A 14,175-nucleotide genomic window follows, 5' to 3' on the forward strand; every position below is an offset into this window, starting at 1 on the left:
AGAATTGAAGAGGGTAGAGAAGTGTGATTGCATCTCCCTCATTATCTCCCACACAAAGTTGTCCTCTACAAGTGGGACAGTTCTTTGGTAAGCACAAACACAGGAGAGCCCAAAGGTAAACTTCAGAGAGCTGCAGATTAGGAACAGACCTTAGGACCTCAAAGTCTAAGAACTGTTATTGTTTGGCTTCAGCTCATGTGTGTCTGGGGCTGGTAAGCAGAGATTCACATTCCAAATGCTATGTCTTCCAGTCCCTGCCCACTTCTTTTGTTTCTGTAGTCCATTGTTTCCCTACTTCCTGATGGATAGCTCAAAAAACACTAAGGTAAGTCAAAAAGCAACAACATAGTTAAAAGGGGCAAAGAGTTAATAAAACAAGAAGGGTACCAAAAAGAAAAAGAATTATAACATGCTAAAACTATTAAAAATGAGCTGGGGGTAGCATGATATAACTTCACAGATATAATTATTTACCCAGAATATCTCACTGTTCTTGTGCAGCTCCTGATAAAGTACCTCCATTCCCACCCTCTGGAACCTTACCCTCTAGATTTTTTCCTTCTCTATCTCAAGGGACTCTGTTAAATAAGAAAGTTATCCAGATAATGAACCATATAAAGGAATTTAATAGTATCTCTCTGCCCCATACATGTGTCTAAAAAGATTTGAAATAAATTCCATGTAATAATTCAAATACATTGAAGCCTCAGCCCAAAGGATGGTGGAATTGTAGGCCCTGAGGCTAGTAGAGATCATTTTAGTAAGAGGCTCCTTTCAGAGTCTCAACTCATACCATCTAAGGTGGTGACAGGATGGTCATAGCCCCACTTAAATTGCCTTTCTTTACATCTTATGTTTTAAAGTTTAAAACAGCCCGGCCGGGCATGGCTCAGTGGTTGAGCTTCGACCTAGGATCCAGGCGATAGGGGTTTGATTCCCAGTCAGGGCACATGCCCGGGTTGCGGGCTCGATCAATGACTCTCTCATCATTGATGTTTCTATCTCTCTCTCTCCTTCTCCTTTCCTCTCTCTGAAATCAATAAAGATATATTTTTTAAAAAAATAAAGTTTAAAACAACATTTAGTTTCTTATTTCAAATGTTTTAAATACACACTGAAGAATACTTGAAAAGCATGCACACATACACACACAGAAAGAAGAAAGCAAGCATTACCCCAAGTTACACTATACATTTTTTCACTCAAAATATATTTACTGAGCACCTCCCAGAACAGGCAGAGCAGAATTTCTCACTCCTCAGCTCCACCTACCATTTTTTTTCTTATTAGCTTCTTTACTGGTGAGTGGCAATTTTAGCAAAATAATAAGCAACCAATATTAATAGGAAAATATTTGTCATACAGATGCACCATTCTGCAACTAAAAGATTTAGTCTGCTCCCAAAGAAGGCTTTAAGTAATCAACTATTCTACAAAGTCATCTCAGTCCTCCTTGAAAACAGTTCTCAAATGAAAGTCCATGCTTTGATCACTAGAGAGAGAGCCAGAAAACCGGGGAAGGAGGAAAGCATAGAAAATAGAAGCTGAAATTTCATTAGGGAAAGAATGGACTCAAGAAGCATTCACATAATTCAGAACTGTAAGTTGAACAACATACAGAACAAAAGTACAGAACTGTTTTTTGCACCATCCAAAAGATTCTATGCCTATTCATAATTAGCAATTCATAAGATTGTGTGCTTTCTGGGGATGAGATTCATCTTGAAACCCTTAAAGACAATTTAGGGCATAAATGGCAGGGTCATTACAGGCCAGATGCTGGGGGATGCATCACTGAACAAGAATAATAAATATAGCCCCTGACTTCCCAAAGCTTAGAGTCTAGTTTCCAGATAAACAAACAGGACTTTTCAAACCTGTGTGGTAAGTGGTATAATCAGTAAAGCACTAAAGGCTATGAGAGCTGCATTTGGGGGATCAGTGAAAGTTTCCTAGAAGAATGAATACATATTAGGAAGAAATATTATTTCAATAAGAAATTAATAAACTCGAAATTATTTTATAGAATGATTTTATTATATGAGCTAATATGGATGGCAAGAATGAAATTGCTTACTTGGTAAACCATATATATATATATGTATATATATATATATATATAAATATATAAAATACAGACAAAGGAAGGGAAAAATAAAACTACATTGTAGGCCAGATTGCTCAGTTGGTTAAAGTGCTGTCCCAATATGCCAAGGTTGTGCGTTTGATCCTCTGTCAGGGCACATACAAGAATCAACCAATGAATGCATAAATAAATGGAACAACAAATCCATGTTCTCTTTCTCCCTCTCCTTCTCCATCCCTCCCTCTCCCTCTGTCTCTCTCCCTTCCTTTTTCTCTAGAATCAATTTTAAAAAACTATAAATAAAACAAAGGAGAATCAATACTGATGAAAACTCAGTAAGAAATATATGGTATATAGAATTTTTTAAAGGAAATGAACAGAGTTCAACAGGATTCAAAATAACACAATATAAAAGGTAGACAAATAAACAAAAGAGATTCAATACCAACATAATTGAGTAACATAAAGAATAAAATGAAACATAGACTGGAAAATATTTGAATCTTCCCAGAAATAAAAAACCAAATGTATAGATGAAAAAGGCACACCATGACCCTAGAAAAATTGATACAGAACAATTAACACTAAAACATATCTCAATAAAATAACTGGAGTTAAAAAATAAAGACTCCTTTTAGTAGGTAGCCAAAAAAATGACAAAGACATCAATAGGGAAAGTTATCAGGCTGGCCTCAGATGTCTCCACTGCAACAATTTTCAATCTTTTTCATCTGGTGGCACACGTAAACTAATTACTAAAATTCTGCAGCACACCAAAAAATATATTTTTTGCCGATCTGACAAAATATATGTATAATTTTGATTCATTCACATTTGGTAGCTATTGCTGTGTTGGCTGTTGTCATTTTTTTATTTGACAATATAAGGGAAAAGAAGTCAGTGCCCTTGACTAAATAGTCAGGAATTGCATGTTTCCAAAATTCTTGTGGCACATCAGTTGAAAATCGCTGCTCTAGTGTAACATTTAATACTAAAAGAAAGTGAAGCAATGTCTGCCCACACGAACAACAGAAAAAGAAAAATATAAAACATATTGTGCTATATAGTCTTTCATGAACAAAAGCAAAAAATGTTTTGGATCATACAAAAATTTAGAGAATATCATCCCAATGAGCACATCTTGAAAAAAACTGCTGGAGGACAAAGGTCAGCCTACTCAAAAGAGGGATGGAGAATCTGGTAAGAGAACTAGCGTTGAGCATGGAAACCATTTAACCACAAGGCTAAGACTAAAACAATCCTGGAAATTATGGTTATAGAGTCTAATATAAATCTTACAAATGAAAATGAAAAAATTACATAACTAAAATATAAAGATAGGCAGGGAGAGAGAAGGTAGGACTTAATATAGGTATATTGATTTCATCTTATTTTAAATCTGGGGATCAAAGGATATCATTTAAGGCTAAATCAAGTCAGATGTATAGGCACATTTTAAAGTATAAGGCTAGAAAAGTAAACAAAGAAAAAATGTAACCAACTATAATTGGGAGAGGGAGGGGTAGAATGGAAAGAAAAAGAGGTAGGAGTAAAATAAAATTGATTTATTTGGTTTTTATTCATGCAGAGTCAATAGACACAATGTTTAAAATTAGAGGATTAAGAGGATTAAATCTGAAGAACTAGAAAGAGAATACAAACTTCACAAATTATTGGCAGGAATGATAGCTCTCTCTCCTTCCCTGCCCTCCCTAATGCACATGCACACACATACACACACACACACACAATATATAGATATAAAGCCTTAAAAAAGATGTGTGAGGAGATGATGCAGCAAGTCCATTTTACTCAGTTCTTTATGCCTGTAGCCATGGTAATGACCCTTGGTCAAACTTTGAGACTAAACTATGGGAATGTTCACATAGTTACTGATGAGAGATGTGTATTCTATGACTCTGATGCAATGGGTTAAGTTGAACTAAGGTGTCAGAATGTTTGAAGTAAACATGCAGATTCATAATGTTCACCTGGTACCTGGTTTGGGGTCCACACTATGGCACGTCACTTGTCAATTATATCTATTTTTAAAAAGAACAGAGACTAAATTTTCACCAATTTTTGGTTACAACCAGAATAGAAATAGACCCAAGCTATTAACTCTTACAATTTGTCCTATTAGCATCACTACTATCACATCTGGCTATACCAAAATATATACTGCTTTTGCCTCCTTTTTTCAAAAATCACGCTTAACTACTCAGGTTTTTCTACAAATCTATCATGGTTACATAATTTACATACACCTAAAAAAAAAAAAAAAGATGAAGGATACAAGATGGTGGCAGAGTAGTTGGAAGTTACCCTCATCTCTTCCCAGGACCAAACTGGAATTACAACTGAAATATAAAACAAACAATTAACTGAAGACTAGCTAAACAGAAGTTTTCTAACTATGGGTTTACAGAAGAAGCCACACCAAGACTGGTAGAAAGGACAGAAATGCTAAAAGGGCTGGCCCCACTCCCATGTGCAGCAGTTGAGAATCCAGAGAAAAATCTCAGCTGCAGAGGTCTCCCCTAAGGATCCAGGGGTCTCAACCACACACTGAGTTCCCTAGCCTGGAGTACCAGAGCCATGAAGAGGAGCCCACGTAACATCTGGCTGTGAAAACCAGTGGAGATTCTATCCACCAGGGAGAAATGAGAGTCTGCTAGAAACCCAGGTGCCCCCTTAAAGAGCCAACACACAAAATCTTGTTTGTGGGCATTTACCCTGGCCTCTGGCAGAGGGACAGCAGCTCAGAGCAGACTGCAGTCACACAGGAAGAGACTGGGTTATGTGGCATTGAGGAGAGGGCTGGAGGAACAACCACCAGGGTCCCTATGCTGAGTCCCTCTCCCTTACCACCGACAGACGCCATCTTTCCTGGGTCAAGCACTCCCCACTATATGGCATCAGCCTGAAGAGATCCACTAGCCCCATTCTCCTGACTTTTCGTGGCCCCACCCTACCAAGCTGACACCCTGCCAAGGAGTCAGGTAGCTGCAGGCAGCATGGGCCCATGGTGAAGACTTTCTTGGAAGGCTCTCGAGGAAGTCTGAGCAAACTCAGGGGGTGTGAGAGATGCACAGGGAGAAACTAAGTTGTGTGGCTTTTGGGTTAGGCCCATTTTTCCCCACATGCCCCAACAGGCACCACTGTTCTTGTGCAGAACCCTCCCCTCCACACAGACAAATCTTAATCTGTTTTAGCCTGATGAACACTGCTGGCTTTACCCTGACAACTCTGAGATCACACCATACCACAAAGGTCTGCAGGCCCCAGGCAGGTGGCAGCTCACCTTGGGGTACCCAGAGACTTTTGCTGATTTGCCTCAGACCCAGCACTGGTGCCTAGTGCCCATCAACAGACAAGTAAAAAAAATTGCAATATATATATATATATATATACACAACAGAATATTACTCAGCCATAAAAAAGATTGAAATCTTACCATTTGGGACAGCTTGGATGGACCTAGGGGGTATAATGCTAAGTGAAATAAATCAGACAGAGAAAGACAAATACCATATAATTTCACTGATATGTGAAATCTATAAAACAATATAAACAAACAAACAATATTGAAACACACTGAAAGATACAAAGAACAGACTGATGGTTGCCAGAGGGGAGGGAAGTTTAGGGGCTGGATGAAGGTGAAGGGATTAAGAAGTGCAAATTAGTAGTTACAGAATAGTCATGGAGATGTAAAATACAGTACAGGAAATATAGTCAATAATATTGTAATAACTATGTATAGTTCCAGGTGGGTACCTGAAATATCAGGGGTCCACTTTGTAAAGTATATGATTGTCTAACCACTACCCTGTACACCTGAAACTAGTACAAAATAATATTGAATGTAAACTATAATTGAAAAAATAAAATTTTAAAAACAGAAAAAGGCAAGGAAACAACTTTTAAAAGATGAGTTCTGTTTCCAGTTTTATTGAGGTATAATTGACATACAACATTGTATAAGTTTAAGATGTGCGATATAACGATTTGATATAAATAAAGGTATACCTTGCTTTATTGCACCTTGCTTTATTTTGCTTCACAGATACTACATTTCTAAAAAATTGAAGGTTTGTGGCAACCCTGCATCCAGCAAGTCTATCAGCATCATTTTACCAATAGGCTTAGGTGATGGTTAGCATTTTAAGCAATAAAGTATTTTTAATGAAGGTATGCACATGCTTTTAGACATAATGCTATTGCACACTTAATAGACTATAGTATAATGTAAACATAACTTATATATGCACTGGGAAACCAAAACATTTGTGTGACTCACTTTACTCTGATATTCATTTTATTGTGGTAGGCTGAAACCGATCCCTAAATACCTCTGAAGTATGCCTGTATTTTGCAAAATAATTACCACAGTAAAATTAGTTAACATCCGTCACTTTATAGTTTCAAATTTTTTCTTGTGATGAGAAATTTTAATATCTACTGTCTTAGCAATTTTCAAATACACAATCCAGTATTATTAACTATAGTCACCATGTTGTACATTAAATCTCCAGGATTTATCTTATAACTGGAAGTTTGTACTTTTCGACCACCTTCACTTAATTCCCCCACCATATATGACTTCTCTGGAAACCACCAATCTGTTCTGTTTCTATGAGTTTGTGTGTTTTTTTAATTCAACATATAAGTGAAATTTGTCTTTGTCTGATTTATTTTACTTAGCATAGTACCAATGTGTTGTTATAAAAGGCAAAATTTACTTCTTTTTAGGTCATTTCCATGACTTGGCTATTTTAAACACGGCTGCAATGAGCATGGGGGTGCAAATATCTCTTCAGAATAGTGACTTCACTTCCTTCATACAAATACTCAGAAGTAGAATTGCTGGATCATATGGTAGTTCCATTTTTAATTTTTGGAGGAAACTTCATATTGTTTTCTGTGGTGGTTCTACCTATTTACATTCCTACCTATGGTGGACAAAGGTTCCCTTTCTTTGCAGCTTCTCCAACACTTAAACCTTGACTTTTTGATAACAGCCATTCTGACAGGTATGAGGTGATATCTCATTATGGTTTTGATTTGCCTTCCCTGATGATTAGTAGTATTGAGCATCTTTTCATGTACCTCTTAGCCATTTGAATACCTTCTTTGGGAAAATGTCTCTCAGGTCCTTCGCCCACTTCTTAATAAGATTGTTTTTCTGCTGTTAAGAGTTTCTTATATATATTGGACATACACCACTTACCAGATGTATGGCAAATCAGACCAATTCTGTAAGTTGCCTTTTCATTTTGTTGATTGTTTACTTTGTTGTGCAGAAGCAAACGATGAGTTTTAATTTAAGGGTCCATAATAGAGTGCTTAAATAAGATATGGTATATCCATATAATAGAATATTATAAAGCCATAACAAAAAAATCTAATGAGGAATATCTACATACTGACATAAAATTGATCTCTGTATATTTTATGTGATAAAAACAAAGTGCAGGATGGTAGATATGGTATAAACTCTGTGTGTGTGTTTGAAGAGATTATATATACACATTTGTGCTTATGAAAGCAGTATATTAAATAAAAGTGTATTTTCTAATCAAAATGTAATTTTTACTCCCAACATCCCAGTAAAAATTTATTCAATGAGAGTAATATTCTCTTGTTGCCAAATAAAAACTCCAATAGGCCCTATGACTTTTCTGCTCAATCTTTTCCTGTAATAATGAAAAATCCTAACTTGGCTTATATCAAATTTCCCCTCTTAGCTCAGGGTGGAAGGCTGTAATGCAGAAGCTCCTTCTGCTACACTCTTCTCTCCCTGAGTCTGTTCTTCTCAACTCCCTTATATTATTTTTATTTTATTTTTTGTCCCCTGCCCCCTCAAGCCGTCCTCCACTCCGTTATTACAAACAATGCTGCTATGAACATTTCTGTGCTTGTGCAGTAAATTTGGGGGGATTTATACCTAGGAGTAGAATTGCTGAGTCAGGGCACATGAATATTCAACTTTACAAACTGCTTTTGAAAGTGATTATCCAACTCCCTTATTTTAGGTCAAAGGGGTGGTGGGAGTGAGTGAAGGGATAGAATAGTTCTTACTTGACTGAATAATAGTGCTCTTTTTGGTTTGGGCCTGACAGATAGCTAAAGCTTACCTTATATCATGGGTTGTTTCAACAGGCCATCTCTTCTATTGTTCCTCATTAATCATTAATCATTAATCATTAGAGAAATGTAAATTAAAATCTCGTTAATCATTTGGGAAATCTAAATGAACACCATGAGGGGATAACACTGAATACCCATTGTAATGGTTAAACATAAAACGAATGGCAACAGTCAGAGAAGATATAAAACAACTAAAACTTTAATACACCACTGGTGGCAATGTAAATAGTACAACTGCTTTGAAATATAGTTTAGAAATTTCTTAATATATTAAACATGAACCATATGACCCAGATTATCCACTCCTAGGTATTTACCCAGGAAAAAGAAAACTTCTGTCCAAAGACTTGTTCATAAATGATCATAGCAGCTTAATTCATGAGACCTCAAGACCAGAAATATTCCAAAGGTATATCAACAGGTGAATGGCTAAATAAAACATTCTAGAGCCATATAATGGAATATTATTCAGCAGTACAATGAAATGAGTACTTATCCATAAAACATGAATGAATCTGAACATCATTATGCAGAGTAAAAGAAGCCTGTCAAAAATGAGAATATACTATAAGATTAGATTTGTTTAAAACTCCAAAAAGGCAAATTGACCTAAGATGATAAAAAGGAGGTCAATGGTTACCTAGAGGGAGGAGTAGAGGAATGAATGAATTACAAAGAGAAACAAGGAAACTTTAGGGTAACAGAGACATTCTGTATCTTGATTTCATAGGTACATAAATATGTCAAAACTCACCACATTGTACACTTTAAATACATGTAGCTCATTATATGTATATTGTAGTTCAACAATTTTTTCGTGTTGAAGAAAAAACACATAATTCTGTTTGGGAAAAGAAAATCTACTGGAAAACCTACATTGTAAGAAAAATTTTCTCTACCTTATCTCACATAGCTGAAAAAAGAATTGGGTAGGTTTTGCCCCCATTTCTTTAAGAAAGATTTTTATTGATTTTTAGAGAGAATGGAAGGGAGAGGGAGAGAGAGAAACATTGAAGTGAGAGCAGAACATCAATCAGCTGTCTCCTGTACGCACCCTACCAGTGATCTAGCCTGCAACCCATGCATGTGTCACATCAGCCAGGGCTGTCCCATTTTTTAAATTTTTTTTTTAATTATTATTGATTTCAGAGAGAGGAAGGGAGAGGAAGAGAGAGCTAGAAACATGAATGATGAGAGAGAGTCATCGATCAGCTGTCCCCTGCATGCTCCCTGCTGGGGATGGAGCCCAGGAATCGAACTGTGACCACCTGTTTCATGGGTCAACTCTCAACACTGAGCCAAGTCGGCCAGGCCCTATTTTTTTTAATATGAGAAAATTAAAGCTTGGGGGATAAGTATCTTCCCAGGGTACACATGAAGCAAGTGGCTGAGATGTGGTTTGATTTCTGTTCACCACTCTTCCCACTTCACAGTGAAGTAGGCCTTTATTTATTTATTAAACAATGGGTGTAAAGAATCTACCTTTCCATCATAATTCTAATTATTACCTCTACAAATTCCACCCTTATCACAATCTGAGCTAATCCTTATCAAAATGCTGGGTCCCCCATCCCCGTCTGCTTGGTGAAATATGTCCTTATTGATGTCCATTGTTTTCAAGTGTCTAAATTAACAAATATGATAAATACATTCTGCAAACCTGTAATTACTGATAATATATAAAGTTATGATAAAGAAAGCTTTTCCTTTGTATTTTATATCAACAAGCAAAATGGAGAAAATGCTCATTATAAAATAACATTATTGTAAGTAAAATACTTTTGTAAAAAGTTCAAGAAGTAACCCAAATGTCCATTGATGGAAGAACCGATAAACAAAATGTAGTATATACATACAATGGAATATTTTTCAGCCTTAAAAAGAAATGAAACGCTATCACATGCCACAACATGAATGAACCTTGAAATATTATGCTAAGTGAAATAAGCCAGTCACAAAAAGATAAATGCTGTATGATTCCACTTATATGAGGTATCTAAAGTAGTCTAATTCATAGAAACAGGAACTAGAATGGGCTAGGGAGAGGGGGAAAGAGAACATTGTTTAATGGATATAGAGTTTAAGTTTCGCAAGGTGAAAAAATTCTGGAGACTACACAGCAACGTTAACAGTACTGAACTATACACTTATAAATGGGTAAGATGATAAATGTTGGGGGGGTTTTTTGCACAATAAAAATAAATAAAATTAATGTTTAAGAATTGATGTTTAAAATAAAAATTTTTTAAAAGAATTAGAGCACACTTAATCTGGAAAATTATATCCATGGGAAGGTGCTCTCTTGCTTATCTTATCTGTATCTCATCTTGCTTTCTACTTCTTGAACAATTTTAGCAATTCATGTTTTGAGAAAATTATCTGTCATTGAGATCTTCAAATTAAAAGCATGATGTTGTACAGGACTTCTTTGTAATTCTGAAAATATGCTCGATATTTGAAATTATAGTCCCTTTCTCAGTTTTAATTTTCTGGATATTCCCTCACATTATATTAGGCTAGGATTTTATCCCCCTTTTTGATAAAAAGCATTTGGATTTGCATAGTTGATTACGCTGGATTTCTTTTTTTTAGTTCATCAATTTCTGTTTCTAGTCCTATTAATGTCTCCCTCATGTTTTCCTTATATTTATGTTGTTCTAACTTTAGAAGTTCAATGTTTGTAAAAGAAACTTTGTAAAGTTATGAATTTTCCTCTGATTAAAGCTCAGTGATACCTCCTAGATTTGTACACATAGCATATTCTCATTATTATTTCTCTAAGTATTCCGGAACTGTGGCTTTTGTTTTCCTCCTCACCCAAGAATTATTTTAAAAGAGTGTTTTGCATCTTTTAAGTATGCAGAAGGTTTCCATTTCTATATCTACTATTAAGTGAAAATATTGCTGAATGATGTATTATGTCTGCTTTTCAGAATTGGAGTTTACATCATGGTTTACATCATATTTAATGTCCCATGAGTACTGCAAAAATAAAACATGGTTATTTAGGATAAAGAATTTTATATTAACTGATTACATCAACCTCACTAATTAAAATAATCATATCCACTATATTGTTTTTTGTATCTTTGAAAAAAAGATATGTGAAAGTCCCCCTTTACTACTTGCATTATATATATATTATACTCTTTACTATTACTGTCAAACTGATTAAGGTGATGGGAATGTTTTATGTTGGTGCTGTCCAATATGCAGGCTACTGAGCACTTGAAATGCGGCTAATATTACTGAGGAACAGAACTTTTAAATTCAATTTTATTCTAATAAGATAAAATTTAAATTCAAATAGCCAAATAAATACAAGTGTATCTAGTGATCCTATTAGATAGAGCAATGTTAAATTAATAAATGAACAGCCTCATCTTATGAATGTGGTTGCTTTAGATTCTACTTTGTCTAGTATGTGTATTATGCTTTCTGTTTGCATTTGCTGATATCATCCTTCTCCCTTTCACCTTTAAAAGTCGCTTCTAGATGTATTTTGTTAAACACAGAAACTACAGTTGAATCTTGTTTCTTATTAAACCAAGAATCTTCGTCCTTTAATAGGAATGTTTAACTCACACATATTTAATCGGCATTGCTTGGCCTTACTTCTTTTGTATTTGATTTATGTTTTCTTCCTATTTCTTTCTTTAAATAGGGACTAAGGGTTTTTTTCTGCTTTAGTAAATTGGAAAGTATATTTTTTTCTTTTAATTCTGCATGAGGTTAACCTTAAATTTAAAATAATTTAATCTAACTATAGTTCTCCCTGAAATAGAATCTACTAATCCCTCCTGCACTTTTCTACCCTATCCCCATATCTCCCAGGTAATGGTGGCATATTATGAAATTTTAGACTTAGTTTTGTATTTTAATGTATAAAATGTTATCTACTCTTTCAAGGATTATTAATGATACATGTATACTCTGTTTACATATATATAAACCATATATAATGTTTATCTATAACATTTTTAGAATTATTCTATGTTTAAATGGATTCAATGTATGCAATATTTTTATACCATAGACCACATTCTTAAGGTCTTTATTTTTTCATTGTTTTCCAGTTGCTTTGAGTATCTATTCTGAGTTTCCCCCCTTCATTTTCCAATGATTCTTCAAGGGGCATATTTTCTGAGCCCTTGTATTTCTGAAGGTATCTTTATGATATCAGGGTAGAGAACTTCTTAGCCAACATTATTTTCTATGAAAAGTGTAAATAGTGCTCCATTAGCTTATAACATTTAATATTATGCCAAAATCTAGGTTTTTTATTATTTACAGGTAACCTTTTTTGGTTTTATTGTTGCCTCTTTTTTAACTGGGTACTGGTGGAGTTTTTTTCTGTATCCTTGAAATTTAGGACATTCACCAGAATTACTTAGATGTTGGTCACATTTATTAGTGTGACTGGTACCTGGTGATCCCCCCACTTTTAAAAAAATATATATCTTTATTGATTTCAGAGAGAGAAAAGGAGGGGGAGAGAGAGAGATAGAAACATCAATAATGAGAGAGTCATTGATTGGCTGCCTAGCCCGCAACCGGGGCATGTGCCCTGACCAGGAATCGAACCCTGCTCTCCTAGATCCTAGGTTGATGCTCAACCGCTGAGCCATGCCTGGCCGAGCCTGGTGATCCTTTTTGATCTGCCCATTCTGCTATTTATTTCAGTGACATGTTCTTGTGTTATTGTTTTTATTGCATTTGTTCTTGTCTCTTCAGATACACAGATAAGCCACATGTTCTCCATTCACTGGTCCATTATATTTATTATTGATTTTCTCATTATTTTTATTTCCTTGTTCTTTTTCTCTACATTCTAAGAGAGCTTAAGGTTGCACCAAAAAGTGCTGATTTTATTTTGCACAATCTCAAACCTGAACAGTGTTGTTGATTTATTTTTTACATGTATCAAAAATTTTGATAGTTGACTACTTTTGATCTATAAAAATAGCAATTTCATATGGCTTAAACTAATACAAGAACAGTTAACTGTAGCACCAATGGTGATGACAACAAAATAGAAATACAATGAATGCCCACTAATATGGAAATGAGTGAATAAACTGGTACATTCATGTCTTAAGTTACTATGCTGCCATTAAAAGAATTGTCGAAAACTCACCAAATCCACTATGTTCTGATTAATAAATAAAAGATAAAAATTTATAACATGATAACCAATTCTATAAAATAATGACCAAACAAAATGTGTGTGCACACAAGTGTGTGTGTGCGCACATGTGTGTGTGTGTTTCAATCAGATGGAGTGAAACTAGGATACCAGGTTATTAACTTTGGTTATCTTGAGGAGTGTAATGAGAAGGAAGAGAAGAAGAGGAGATGGACAAGTCCCTCAAAAGGTGCCCTTAACAATAAAGAAAGCATTAGACTATGATGCCATTTATGAAAGTTAACATATGTATAAGTGTATACATATAATGAGCCACATAAGAGGATGGTCACCCTAGTGTTTCTCTCAGAGTGGCAGGGTTTTAGATGCTTCTAACTTCCTTCTTTCTCCATCCCCAAACACACAAACCATTAAAAAGAAACATAGCTATCACATTCACACCCCTAAATGTACATAACTTAAGCTAGTTTCTGGTTCAGTAACCTAAGAGAACTAAAAGTAATGAAGAGAAAGACAGAAGCATAAGCAATGCCAGCAAAGGAACTTTGTCTCTATTTCCTCTATGCCCAGGCTCAGACCAGCACCCTTCTCAATATGATGGGCTCTACCTCATAGACTCCTTCTAACTACCCTTTTAGTCCTGGCTCTTCAAAGTTAGGGAGAGACTGTGAGGTCCTGGATTTCTTCTATTTCTTGTAAGGCTGGGGTTCTCTCTCTGAGGTGTTACAAGACATCTTCCAATGTTTTGTTTGGTTCTTTTTTGGGTGTGGTTTTCTTTTACAAATTGGTT

This window comes from Miniopterus schreibersii (genome assembly GCF_964146895.1).
Source record: "Miniopterus schreibersii genome assembly, chromosome: X".
Lineage (NCBI taxonomy): Eukaryota > Metazoa > Chordata > Mammalia > Chiroptera > Miniopteridae > Miniopterus > Miniopterus schreibersii.